Here is a 15074-nt window from a genome sequence, read left to right on the forward strand (position 1 = left end):
AGTAACTACACAGAGAGAGTAAGTTTTAGAGATCTTTAATGAGCATCTCTCAGGTGTTCAGGTGAGTAATGACCAGTGAATACAAGGGAGGAAACCACCCAAGACAGTGGGAAAACTCATCCAGAGGTACAGGGGTAACACAGCTCAGTGCCCACACAGAAATGGAAATTGCGGCTGTTCCCACCGGCCACACTAGAACATTTGAATCCAAGTTCAAATTATTTACAGGAATACAAAATTATTTATTATTCAACCAAGTAAATTTTACAATGTCTGGCATCCAATAGCAAATTATCAAGCATAAAAGAAGAACATAGAAGTGATAATGAAGAGAAAAAAATAATCAAAACCAAAGGAGAAGGGACACAGATGTGAGAATTAGCAGAGAGGGACATAAAAACAAATAAATACAAACACTGGTAACTACAGTGCATGTACTTAAAAAGTTAAGTTTTAATATAAAAGACAAATAAAGACTAACAGTTATCTTCTAGAGATAACCATGACATGAAAACCATGTCTGAGATTAGAGAAGGAGAGAGAAAAGGCAAAAGATACAGAATAAGAAACAAAAACACCTACTTGATAAGTTAACAAGAATCATAAAAATATTTTCTGATCTGGGCAACTTGAAGGATTATGGTGATAGTACTTTCAATAGGGAACATCAGAGAAAAAGCTACTTTGTAGGGGAGAAAGGATGAATTTTGACATGTTTATGCTGATGTGTCTCACGGGTATCAAAATAGATGTCAACAAGAAGTTATTGAGAACTTTGCAGTGAATAGTATTTAATAATAACTTCATTTTTGTTAAATAAAACATATTTCTGGTTTTGTAATTCTAGTCTATTTGGTCACTGTATCCTTGTCTGATTATCACATTGTATTCATTTAACTCAAAAACATTATTATATTTTATAAAATGAGATAAAGGTCTTCTCTTCCAGTTATATTCCTGTACATACATTAAATTCTCAGTTACTTTCCTTTTGAAGATAAATTTTGAAGGTTTTTGAAAAGTTCAAGCACAGATCTGTTGGAACACTGATTGTGTGCATGTTAAAGCTATACGTTCAATTGTAGGGAATTGACATTTTATAATGTTTAACTTTCCCTTTCAGGAATACATTTTTCCTATTTACCCAAACCTGAAATTTCCTCTTGCACTAAAAATATGTTTTATGTGGCAGGCACTAGTAATTTTATTGCTATACACACAATTTATTTATTTGGGGTGATTTAAAAATTACATATTATATCTTATGAAGATGGCTATTAATAATTAAAAACATTTTTTCTTTTCTAGGTACTTCATAGTCTTGTATTTATAGATTTTAGTAGAATCTGTAGCTGTTTTCATTTTCTAAGAGAATATTTTGCAAACAAAGAAAATGACGTTTCCAGGGATGTTAGAAGTGGGGCTTTGCAAAAAGATTGTTATAATAGAAGGAATATAATTTACCAAAAACCTGGAGTTCGGAAAACAAATGTTTTTGTGGAGAAAATATTGAAGAGGATGATAAAAATCCTTAATTTTTCATGAAAAGTAACCAATAGAGATGGGGGAAGAGCAGGGTATGATGATGAATAGGATGGTGTATTAGGCAAGTGCTAGAAGGCAGATGAATTAGGCAGAGGGATAAGGTACAGACCTCTCTGGAAGGGACAGAGAGGTACAAGAGGACTAGGAGGAACAGTGGTGTTTACAGAGTAATTTGGAGGTGCTGCTGCAGAAATCTGAAGACGTTTGTGACTGATAGCTGCTAGTTTCTTAGCACAAGAGAAGATGCAGCTGTTATCTTCTTTACTAAATTAATATTTCTGTTTTCTTTTAAAATAGTGATTTGTATAAGGTTGGGTCCATATTGGTAACTTTATATAAACACAATGCCATATGGTATTTTCAGACTATGTGTTTAAAAGCAGCCTTGACAAATCTTCCACAAGCACTTGCATTAACATGATTGGAGCACTTTGATTTTTAAAATACCTACACGTCAATAGAATTGGAAAGTTTGCCATTCCCATTTATTTTCCATCGACTCTTGGATAATCTGTCAATGTCAGAATTTGTGCACTGTATTCACAGTTGTCTCTGTGCCATTATGCTTTTAAAGATTACATTATGTTACAGTGTATTCAAGTCCCTCAAGCAAGAAATAAGATGGCTCCCTGTATGTAAAAAAAAATTATTTTTACATTCAAACTGATCATTTCTGCCTTCTATTCTTTCCTTTTACTGGTTTTCAATTGTCTGTGGGGTGTTAAGAAATGAATCACAATTTTTGCTCTGTATATAAAGTAGAATGTGGATGCAGAGAGAGTTTGCTGAAGCTTCACTTTTCATTTAAATACTGACTTTTGATAGAATTTTACTACTTTTACATTATTTGCCAATGGCCATAAGAGTACCTTATCCTCAAAAAATAAAAGTATTTCTCAGGAAAAAAAAGGATAAAAAATCATTCTTTTGGACACATTTGGAAAATATGGGTGCTTTAATGCAAGGAAGGGGACAAAAAAGGATTTTATTACATAAAATATAATCCAAGGCAGGGAAACTGATTCAAAGTTTCAAAAGCATGGAGCAGGTCACATGTAACCTCTGTACTTTCCAGACTTTCAGACTGCTATGCTGTTTGATAAGTGTTTAGCTAGAAAGAGGTAATTATCTGGAATTAGATTTCTATACAGGTAATATTCTGGACTTTCGACACATCACTTTCAAGAAAACAAAATAGTCATCATCTTTCCATCCATTTATACATTCATCTCTCTCTCTCTCTCTCTCTCTCAATGTGATTGTAATTCAAGGTTGAAGGGAGTGATCTGACCAAAGACATACAGGATAAAAGGAAAAGAAAAAATAAGAAAAAAAGTTTTATGTCAATAGCAATAAAAATTAGAAATTTATAAATTATCATTCTAAAAACTATTATTTTAAAATGTTTTGTAGTTATCCACATTGCACTCTATAGTTCAAGTGCATTTGGCTATTATCACACCATCATCTGCTCACTTTCAGCCTCATAGATCACCTCACCACTAAATTTTGTACCCAAAATTTATCAGCTCCTCCATCACTGTTATATCAATACTGCAAGCCACCTGGCTTTATTATGAGAAACACTTTCAAGGAAATATAACAAATTAATGAATTAACATTTCATACTTTGCTTGAATAAACTTATTCCATGAAAATGTAGCAAATTACAGTGCTTAAATTTATGAATTATTTATTCATTAATTTATAATTTAAAAATAAAGTATATTAACTAAATAGTAGAAATGCTTTCCATGAGTTTAGATATAATTAACCCATCATATGTTTTAATAGTTTTAATAAACAGAATGACTGAATTATATTTTTAAAGGATTGATTTGGCAAGGTATGAAATATGCAAAAGGAAGTCTTGGAACAGATGCATCCGCTTCCATAAAAAGATGAAATACAACTACCAATACTGAAAATGTTAAAAATTGTGAAAAGAATTAACCAGACTTCATACATGACTGGATGTGGAATAAAGAACAGAAACATGTCAAAAATAAATTTCAGGCTTGGTTGAGAAAAAAAAAATGAAGGAAACAGTGTACAGCTGTGAAGCTTTCCCCTTACCATGAGATCCAACCAATAAGGTAAAGGTACAAAACAAAGGCATTGTGGGGAATTTTCAGGGTAATCAATGATTAATAATTAAAATTCTTTAACACTGATATTGTTGGGAGCCATCCTGCCTGGTCTCAGGGACTGAAGCCTTTGGTCCCGTGGCTAAAGCTTAGTGAAAAGAACTTGGGGACATGAGCCACCAAGGAGACAGAACATTACCTCCTTGGTAGGAGTGTAGCCCCTGCCTCCCACACTCCTCCTGCTTGACTGGGGTGGATGCCTGGTTAGCCAATGATGGGTAAGATCCCTCAAAGGAGGAGGGACAACCTAGACAGGCACTGTTGTGAAAGGCCATCAGGGAAGGACTTAGGGGTCTTCAGAGAAGGGGCAGAAAGACCCTCACTCCTTGGCTTTGTTATAGCCTGAGTCCTCAGTCTTTCTGCAAAAGTCTCCTAGTCTCTTGGCTCCTTTGCTCTCCCCACCTGACTCAGCCTAGGAACTATGCCAAGAGGCAGCTTCGACCTTGTACTGGAACAGAAGGCTCCCTGGGGGTGAATCTGGCCAGTGTGAGAATATACATTGTTTCCTTTGAGGTTTGCTCTGCCCTGTTGCTATGAAACAGACACTTGAGCTAAAGCCAGCCCCTACCTGAGACAATCCCTGTGTTTCTTCATCTATTATCTGTAAATGATGTCGGTAACATTTTGAGCACTGGTTGATGAGCTTTATGTGCATACTATGTATCTCTATGTGAGCTGAACTCAATAAAAATGCAGGGAAGAAGGTGATCAGGACCTTTTTCCTTTGGGGGACTGGTCATCTTTCCTCCCCAAGCAAATTACGAGTTGGACATTTTTATTCTCATCCATAACAGTCTGGGGGAGTTCTGCTGGCAGAGCCCTCCCCGCATCAGATATGGTAATTCTTAAAATCTGATTTATTCAAATATATGATTTTTCAGGCGGTCAGAAATGTATGAATAATGATGTTAAAAGTGTAAACATGTCTTAGGGATCAAAACATGCTTCCAATGCACAGCCTTTGTACCAGAGCCAGTTCGGCCCACCTGACCAAGCCTCTGGGGTGAGGGCCAGTTCACTGTGACTTGGTGTGTGTGTGGCCCATGGGGTGGCAGGTAGCATTGAGGAGGATTTGGGATTTGCTTGATGGGTGGCACAACCCACAGTACACACAGATGTGTCTGGGGTAATGGGCACCCAACATCCCAGGCATCCACATTTCTCTCACCCCAGGGCTCCCACTGGCATGAGATCTCACCCTATTTTCCTGCACTCAGCCTTCTTCATATTTTGTCATGAAGTTTCGAAAAGTCCATGTGTCCTAGGGGTATACTTCTCATTGTCCTGCTGTATCCCAGGTTTGGTGCACTGACCTTGGCAAATGCCTGTGGGAAATAATTGGTAGATAGTTATGTGCCAACTGTACATCTGGGACCCTTTAGGATGCTAATCCCTCTTAGCAACCCATGCATGGGCATTAAAGTATGCTATAATATGAAATAAATTCTGCTTCTGTCCAGGCAGGTTTGTGTCTCTTTCCTCCATGTTCTCAGGTATGAAAATAGTTGAGAGATGCTTTTCTCTAGGCAGAGATTGTCCTTTTATAGAAGTTAGTTTACTTTGATTTATCTGCATTACACATCACTGATGAATTTTTTAAAATACATTTTTTCTAGCTTGTTTTGGGGCATTTTTGTCTTTGTTAAGGTGAGAGCCATGGTCTCATTGCTTTCTACAGCTCGATTGGAACCTCAGTTTTCATGGATTTTAAGTTTAAATAGGGTGCTAGCTCTAACTCGAATGGGATTTGTTTATTTTCCATTTGGCTACAGCCTCCTAGACATCTCTGCTTGGTTGTTTAAACACATGTCAAAACGAAGGCACCCAACACTGAGCTCATGCTCATAGTCCTAAAGTCGGCCTCTGCCATTGTGTCTCCAAGGTAGTTAATGGAAAATCTACCTTTCAGTTGCTCAGATGAAATCTTTAACACACTTGTACTCTCACACCTGCATATGTTCTCTCAAATGACATCAGACCTCTTTTTACCAACTGCCTTATTGTCACTCTGACCAATTGCCTCTTTTTCTACATTAAAACTCCAGTTCTTCCTTTCAGATATACCTGGCTACCCAACCCCCTATAGTCATTGCTTAGTGGCTGAAGGGATGCTATTACAACATAAATCAGATCACAATATAATTTTACTCAAAACCCTGCAATGATTCTTCATGTAATAAAGTCAAACCAAAGTGTTTGCAGTGACTTAGAAGGCATTGTGTGTCTGCCCACTTGCCCACCTTCACTCTTATTGCCATGTTCACCTCATCTCATCTCATTTCTAGGGTATCACCATATATGTATTTATTTAAATGTATTTCTTATTTAAGTATTGCTGATATACAGTCTATATTACTTATATTAGTTTCAGTTGTGCAATGTAGTGATGCAACATTACACTGTGATCACCTCACTAATTCAAGTTATCATCTCTCATCTTGTAAATGTAACACAATACTATTGACTATATCCCCTGCCCCCTTTTCATACAGACTCCTACCACTCCCTTCTGATAACTATCTCTTTGGGATCTGTTTCTGCTTTTTTGTTTGTTTATTTTTTAAAGGTGCCAACCATGTGCGTACATTTTTTAAAAGGTCTTATTTATTTCCTTCTTAAAGAGAGGTGAAGGGAGGGAGAGAGGGAGGGAGAGAAACATCAGTGTGTGAGAGCTGCATCTATGGGTTGCCTATAGCACGCCCCCAACTGGGGGACCTGGCCTACAACCCAGGCATGTGCCCTGACTAGGAGTCAAACCAGAGACCTTTTGGTTCCCAGGTCTGTACTCAATCCACTGGGCCACACCAGCCAGGGCTATTTTGTTTTGTTTTAGATTCCACAAATAAATGAAACCAGATAGTATTTTTCTTTCCCTGCCTGACTTATTTCACTTAGTATAATACCCTCTAGATCCACCCATGTTGTTAACAACTGGCAAGACTTTATGCTTTATTACTGCTGCATAATATTACATTGTGTGTGTGTGTATATAAAATCACATCTCCTTTATTCATTCATCTATGAATGGACACCTAAGTTGTTCCATATCTTTGCTAGTGTAAAATAATGCTATAAACATGGGGCTGCATATATGTTTTTAACTTAGCATTTTTATTTTCTTTCAGTAAATACCCAGAAGTGCAATTGCTGGGTCATATGGCATGTCTATTTTTAGTTTTTTGAGAATATCCGTAGTGCTGCGTCAGTGTGCAGTCCTGCCGACAGTGCATGAGGGTTTGCTATTCTCTACATCCTCACCATCACTTGTTATTTGTTGACTTTTCAATATAGCCATTCTGACTGCTGTGAGATGGTGTCTCATTATGGGTTTGATTTGCATTTTTCTGCTGACCAGTGATGCTGAACATTTTTTATGTCTATTGTCTATTTACAAATCTTCTTTGAATAAATGTCTTTTCATATTCTCTGCCCATTTTTCAATAGGATTTTTTTGTAATGGAGTTGTATGAATTTCTTATATGCTGTAGCTATATCATTTGCAAATATATTTTCAAGTTCAGTAGGTTTTCTTGCAGAGTCTAGCATTTCATAAACACATTCATTTACTTACCTATCTATCTACTTGTGATAGTTAATCTTATGTGTATTCTTGATTGGACCACAAGGTACCCAGATATTAGGTGAAATGTCATTCTGGATGTTTTTGTGAGGGTGTTTCTTGATGAGATTAACATTTGAATTGTTACATTGAGTGAAGCTGTTTATTCTTTAGTAACAAACTATAGAAATGATCCCTGAAAGTATAGTCTTATCTGTTTATTCTTTAATGAAGGTGGGCTTCATCCAATTAGTTGAAGGCCTAAATAAAACAAAAAGGCTTATCCTCTTCTCAAAAAGGAGAAATTCCTTCTGCTTGACTAGCTTTAATTTGAGACATTTGTTTTTTTCCCGCTTTCAGACTCAAACTAACACATTGGCTTTTCCTGGGTCTCAAAACCTACCGTCTTTTCTCAGGCCCTTACACACATACTGGAACTATACCATTGGTTCTCTGAGTCTCCCACTTGCTAACGGACCCTGTAGAAGATCTTGGGATGTGTCAGCCTCCATAATGAAGTGAGACATTTTATATAATAAACCAATCAATCTACCTATCTTACCTATCTCATATGCCTCATCACAACACATTTTGGTCAACAATGAATTGTATATATAATAGTGTTCCCAGAAGGTCATAGTAGAGATGGAAATTCCTACTGTCTAGTGATATGATAGCCCTTAAATAGCAAAACACATTAATCATCTGTCTGTGGTAATGCTGTGTGACAAACCCACTGCATGACAGTCATATGAAAGTCTAGCACATAAAATGATGTACAGTACCTAATGCTTTATAATGATCAATGACTGCATTCCTGGTTCATGTATCTACTGTATTATGCACGTTATCATTATTTTTAGAATGATAACATGTGTAATCTTTCTTTTAAGTTGAAAGAATGTGCATTCTTTCAACTTAAAAAAAAGTTTCTGAAAAACTGTATTCCCTGTTACGCTGGCAGCAGCTTCATGCATCTTGTGTTGTGCTTGATTTAATCTTGCTTTGTTTTGTACAGGAGCGTGATGTGCAGGCCCATAGCCCAGAAGCAATCAATAGGCTATAGCGTGTAGTCCAGTAGCCTAGGCGTGTATTAGGCTGTACCATTTAAGTTTGTGTAAATGCAATCTATGATATTTGCACAAGGACAAAATTGCCTACCAATGCGTTTCTAAGAATGTATCCTTTTTCTTAAGCTGTGAATGGCATATATATATATATATATGTATATATATAATATTGTATAGACTATATAATATGCAGTGTACATATATTGTATTGGTTATACTTTTCTGGAGATTCCTGATGAACACACACTATCTATCATCTATCTATATTTTTATCTTATGTCTTCTTCCACCAGAATGTAAGAATCGGGAAGGCCAGGACGTTTTTATGTCTTGTTTATGGCTGCGCTTAATTATTGACAAATTTTTTTTAAATATTTGAGTTCTTTTTGACACTCATAATGTAATCCATGTGATTTATTTTGAAGCTTACTCCAAATATCTATTGCTCTCTACTTCGAATGACCTAATTTTTTATCAAATGTGTAACACATCACTCTTAGCATATAAAACCTACAAGTGGTTTAGAAACATATTGGATCACATGGAAAACTCATAAGAACAAAAAGTGCACACCAACAAACTTGACGTACGATCACTTCTCTGAATGTTGATACAACATTTCCATTTTACTGATGCGGAAACCAAATTAACTTTCGTACGATTACACAGTGGCTAAAGGTAGAGCAAACATTTAAGTTCAGACTTTCTGGCTCTGAGTTCCGTAGTTATACCACCAGGCTGTGTCACGCTACATCTTGTAACTCATCCATGACATTGAATTCCATTAGCATGCAGTGCCCAATTCCAAGCTGCTTCTTTTTAAAATCTATTATAGTCTAAACATTACAGAAATTAAATACTACATTTAGATTATATATATCTTTGAAGTACTTGCTTTGTCCACAGGTGGCACAGACACCTATCTTATTTCAGCCGTCATAACAGTGACTCGATGGTGTAAACCAGGGGTCCCCAACCCCTGGCCGCAGAACCAGAGGTAGCTAAACTCATCTGAGGTCCGCCTCCCGTCTCTGCCCTGCCTTCCACCCAGGCCCCCTCTTCCGCCAGTCCATGGAAAAGTTGTCATCCACGAAAGCGGTCCCTGGTGCCAGAAGGGTTGGAGCCCGCTAGTGTAAACATCAAACGTTTGTATCCCTCACTTCTGGAGGCAGAGAAGTTTAAAACATCAAGGTGCTAGCAGATTGTCGGGCGACCGCCCACTTCCCTCTTACAGATGGCCTTCTTCATGTTGTACTCCTCTATGGCAAGGACAGCAGACAGAAATCAGGCTACTCCTTATCTCTTTTTTATAAAGGCACTTCTCATCCCTCAGGTCTTCACTCTCATGATTTAATCACCACCAAAGACTTTAGCTCCTAATACCATCACACTGGTGGTTAGGATTTCAATACATGAATTTGAGAGGGACATAAACCTTCATTTCATACCTTCTCCCATAACTTGGCCGTGAGCTAATCTACCAGGCTAATTACTCCCAGTAGACAATGAAATTTTCTCAGTCACACCATGGCGTTGTCTAGCTTCCATAGTATGAGCGTCTTCCCTTACATATCCTGTACCCAGCAAATATTTGTCAAGTCTGTTATATTTGTCTGTTATAAACTAGAAATTATTATAGTGTAGAAATATAAAAATATAGTAAGAGAAAATTTATACCTTCGACCATCTTGAAAATATACGAAGGCAATGTCATATATAAAGTATTGGGCCTGAGTTAATATTGGAGTCCTGAGTAAAATTAAATTTAATTTAAATCAGTTTCAGCTTAATAAAATTTGTGTATTCCTAAAATTGGTTCCTGTCAATGCTTAGAACTTCATAACATTTTTGTTAGGCCTATTAGTTTATATGTGTTTTTCCTCTGACAGACTATAGATTTCTTCAGGGCCAAAATTCTGTCTTACTAATATTTGTATCCATTGTATTTCTACAGACCTGACACCTGGGAGTTTTCAAATGAAGTTTTAGAAGGTAAGAATCAATGTAGACTAGATCTAGTAGAAATTTAATAATTGATGATGGGAATGTCAATACAAAATGATAAGATTATTTTACATTTGTAGAGATTTTGTTTTACTTTCCCCTTTTTATAAACACAGAGTAAAACCATTTTTTCTATATTTTCTAAATTATTCTTTAAAGAAAATCAACAATTGTTAAGAAACAGCTTAGTACTTCTATAGATGTAGAAAGTATGCCTCTTTTGATAACCTTCATTTGATACCTGCCTTTTGTACTGATGCAAGTAATATGATTTTTAAAATTATAAAAGTTTGCTATTAGGCCTGCTAATTTAAGATCATACTCCATGGAATGCTAGCAGAAGGCTCGAATAAAGAGGCAGTGTGCTGTAACTGAATATGGACAGACCTCAAAATAATAATGTCAAAGACCTAAGTTCCTGACAGAGACTGAGCAAAATCACAACTTTACTGTTCTATTTTGTATTAATTTTTTGTATTTGTTTCAACTTAAAATAAAAATATTGGGATAGAGTAGGGAGCCACACATTTGTTTAAATCACTTTTGAACAAGTATTTACCTCTTTATTTGTACAACACCATGCTAGACTATACATTAAAAAAAATGTAATACTGGAACTTTATTAGGTGACTTTGATGTTTTATTTTAGGATATAAATGTAGTGGCATAAAATATGGTGTAGGAAAATTTGTGTTTTCCTGTTTAGAAATTAATTTACTGAAAAATGGTTGCAACTGGCGATTTATAGAGAATAGAAGGAAAAATAGTTGATACAACTGTTAGTGGAACTAACTAGTACCTGGGAGTGCAACCAACTCACTTCATATGAAAGACAAAAGAATAGGCGTGTAATATAAATGATAGGACAACAGAAGAAAAGGAGAGAAATTCTTGGAAAGAGAAAGAGAGAGGTCCCCACTATCTACACTCCTAAAGGCATCAACCCCATGGTTACCCACCCCTTCCATCACCACAGCCACTACCACTCTTATCATTTCTGTGAGTGATAATATTCTTTAAATCTCTGATTATAAATCAGGATTAAGTTTTAAAGTGAGAATTCAACTTCAGTTTATATTTTTATAAGAGGTTCTAGAAGCTAGCAAATAGCAACTCCCTTGCCCCCGCCGAAGGACATCTCTAAGGGATCATGATACTTTCCCACTGAACCAGGATACAGTTTACGTACCTCCTTTGCACAAGGACAGTAGATGGCCTTTGAGATTAAACTTATTTTCCATCCCTGAAGTTAACCATCTTAAAGAACTCTTCACTTTTATTCACTAAATGTTTATCAACATAGCCATTACCACCCTGGCTGGTGTAGCTCAGTAGATTGATCGTGGGCCTGCAAACCAAAGCATCGCTGGGTCAATTCTCAGTCAGGCCATATGCCTGGGTTGCAGGCCAGGTCCGCAGTATGGTGTGATAGAGGCAACCACACACTGGTGTTTCTCTCCTTCTCTATCTTTCTCCCTTACCCTTTCTCTAAAAATAAAAAATTAAAAATTAAAAAAAGAAGGTAGCCATTACCTCATTCTGAAAGCACATATGTTTTAGTGAGAGAAAGGGGCAATAAAAAAGAGTCAATAATATGTCAGGTTGCATAAATGCTGTAGAAAATTCAGCAGAAATAAGTTGATAAGGAATTGTGGAAGTGGGAAAAATGCTACTTATATATGTTGAAAGACTCGCTGGTGAGTCCCAAATTAAGGAATTTGGGATGAGGGAAAATGTATCAGGTGGAGAGATTGACAAATGAAAACATCTGAGGAGAGAGAATGCTTGGTGCAGATTAAAGGAACAGTGAGAAGGCTGGAATCAGAGGGGTAAGATCAGTGAAATAAGATGGACCAAATCTTATACGTTTTTATAGCAATTTGGCAAAAATGTATAGTAATTTATAGCAAATTCTTTATCTGACTGAGTAGTGAATGGCATTATATGATCTGTGTTTAAAAGGCTCCTTCTGGCTATTCACTTGAGAGCATATAAGGAAGCAAGAGAGGAACAAGAACACCTTGGAGGCTATTGTAAGTATCTAGGCAAAATAGGATCTATAGTTGCCTCAACCTGATTGGAGCAGTACATGGTGAGAAGTGGATACATGTGAAGGAAAACCAAGAGCATTGGATAATGGATTGGATGTAGAATGTGAGTGAAAGAAAAAAGTGTAGAATATTTTCAAGATTTTAGTTCTACCTGGAGGATAAAGATGCACCAACCTAAATCAATATGACTAAGACAAAGGGGCACATATAGGAAAGTGTATGAGCCAGGAAAGGCTAAGTTATGCGGGGATATCAAACAACTCCAAAACCTCAGGTGCTAAAAGCAAAGAAAATTTGTTTGTGGCTGTGATACATGTCTGAAGACATTGACAACAAAGGCTGTTTGTCGCAGCTCCTCAGAGTTCCCAGGCTAAGTAATGCTCCATGTGGATGTGTGATTTAACAATCACTGTGGTACAGGTTAGGAAGCATATGAAACCATTTATTAAACCTTAAAACTTCTTTCCAGAAGTAAAATTCATAACTTGCATTAAATACTTCATTTGTCAAAGCAGGTCAAACGCCCACCCACATTTATATTTAAAAATGTGCTGAGATACATTTTTACCCTGTTGAAAGGTGCAGGCTGGGTACATTTGGTTAACAGCACCTGGGATTCTCCAGGAGATATTTAGATTTGGACATATCAAGTTTGTAATTCTGATTAGATATGTAATTAATGATGCCAAATACGGAGTTGCCTATACGGGTATATAATGCGGTTCAGGAGAGTCAGCTGGATTAGAATTAATTATTTAAAGCTGTAGTCTTGGAAACCAGATGCAGATAGAGAAAAAGTACAAGGTCTAAGCCATGGATCACAGAAAGTTGATTTGTCGGAAAAATGCGGGAAAACTGCAAAGGAACCTGAGAAAGTATACCCATTGAGAACTGTAGGAGGAAAATGAGGAGATAATGGTGTCCCAAAGCCAAGGGAATAAAATGATTAAGGAGTGACTCGAGCGATAATTTATGCTTAATGCTTAAAATAATGAAATTGAACTTAACCACCAGACTTAGTAGTATGGAGGTTATTGAGGAATTCAAAGAGAATTTTCCTGTGAAGTGGTAATGAAAGTGCCTGATAGCAGGTTTGTAGAGATTTGAAAGGAATGAAGTTGGAACAGTGATTTTAAGAGTTTTGCTATAGAAGAGGAAACACCTGGAGAGAGAATAGGGTCAAATGAGGGTTTCTTTCTTTTCTTCCTTCTCTTTTAAGATGAGTGATATTAAAATATGTTTTTATGCTGATGAAAATGATACAGCAGAGAGGGAAAAATAATGATGCAGAAGAGTGTTTCTGGTTTCTTCAAAAGTAAAGTGGAAATTGTGTGCTTTTGATTGATCTAATTTTGAACTTTTAATGCCTTCAGTATTATCACACTGTTTTTCTCTCTTCATTTCTCCTTTTGTGTCATGTAAAAAGAAGGAAAAAAGTATCATTAGTTCAAGAGGGATCTGAGATCTGTTGGAAATGATTGTAACAGCAGATTGAAGATTAGACTTTCAGAAACTTCCTTAAAATAAAATAGCTATTATAAGATATATCTGAACAAATGAAAGGACTTTGCATACCAATCCATGAGAAATCTCTGTCATGTTCCAGGGCTAGAAGGATTTGGACTGACTATAAAATATAATTAAGATGATTTAGAATAGAAAATGCTAATTGAATACTAGGTTTTCCTCAACTGTAATTTCCAGTGAGTTGGGATATTGGAAGGGGTTGGCTTTTCTCCTAATGTCATATATTTGCTCGAACAGATCCCTTCTCTGCCCTGCTGAGCCATGTGAGGCAAATTCAGGTGCATGCTTCACCTGGGCACACTTTTGTCAATGGAAGCTACTGAAGCACTAACAAGGTATTAGTGGGCACTAGAGAGAGATGCTCACTGCTTCAAATGGCTTCTTTAGGAACCCTCAGTTCTGCTCCGCAGTTCCAGTTCTCACCAGTTATGCGAGTTTTTCCTCTGCCCCATTCACTTCATCCTACAGCAGTTGATTCTGGAAGCCTCAGTATCTTTTTTTAGTTCCCACAGACTTATTCATACTTTCTAAATAGTTCCTTTATTAACAACTTTTCATTTAAATTAACTGCGTGTGACTGAATGAAAATTTAGAGATGCTATCTTTAAATATTTTAGAGTACACACCTTATGCTTGACGTGTGCTATACTCTGTCACTGTCATTGATTTTGATGCTCATAAGACTCCTAATTTGGCCAATGGAAGCTCATTCCAATTGGCTCTTCTATGCGTTTGGCATGCCCTTGCCAGGCTTTGAGTTCTGCTTTTTCTCTGGTACAAGAATATATATCTGGGATCACTATGTTTTACCCCTGCTCCGATCCTGGAACTGACTATTTTGACAATGATCCTGATTCCTTATAGTGGGAAATAATATCTTAAAATAAAGCAAAATGCTAAACACGTTCCTTCTTTTACAAGTGTTATTTATTTCTTATACCTTTCTCAGCTCTTCATCCTTAGGAAATACATACATTTACTGAATCATAAATTAACACTTTTAATTCTAATCTAGCACAACAGGGTTCTTTTTTCCAATCTCCTTCCACATTAGTATATCCTTTAAAAGAACTGAATTTAATAAAACTGATGATAGGTCTGCTGAATTTACCTGGTGAGCTAGCATAAGTCACTGCTGTTTTAAAACCACTAGAATTAAGGTGCTTTCTCA

At 36.5% G+C, this 15074-nt stretch overlaps 1 pseudogene; it reads right to left on the minus strand.

Annotated features, from left to right (window-relative positions):
* Positions 1 to 7383: 7383 nt before the first annotated feature.
* Positions 7384 to 7463, minus strand: LOC112316944 (small nucleolar RNA U3; annotated as a pseudogene).
* Positions 7464 to 15074: the final 7611 nt, after the last annotated feature.

The sequence above is a fragment of the Desmodus rotundus genome, chromosome 4 (assembly GCF_022682495.2).
Source record: "Desmodus rotundus isolate HL8 chromosome 4, HLdesRot8A.1, whole genome shotgun sequence".
Lineage (NCBI taxonomy): Eukaryota > Metazoa > Chordata > Mammalia > Chiroptera > Phyllostomidae > Desmodus > Desmodus rotundus.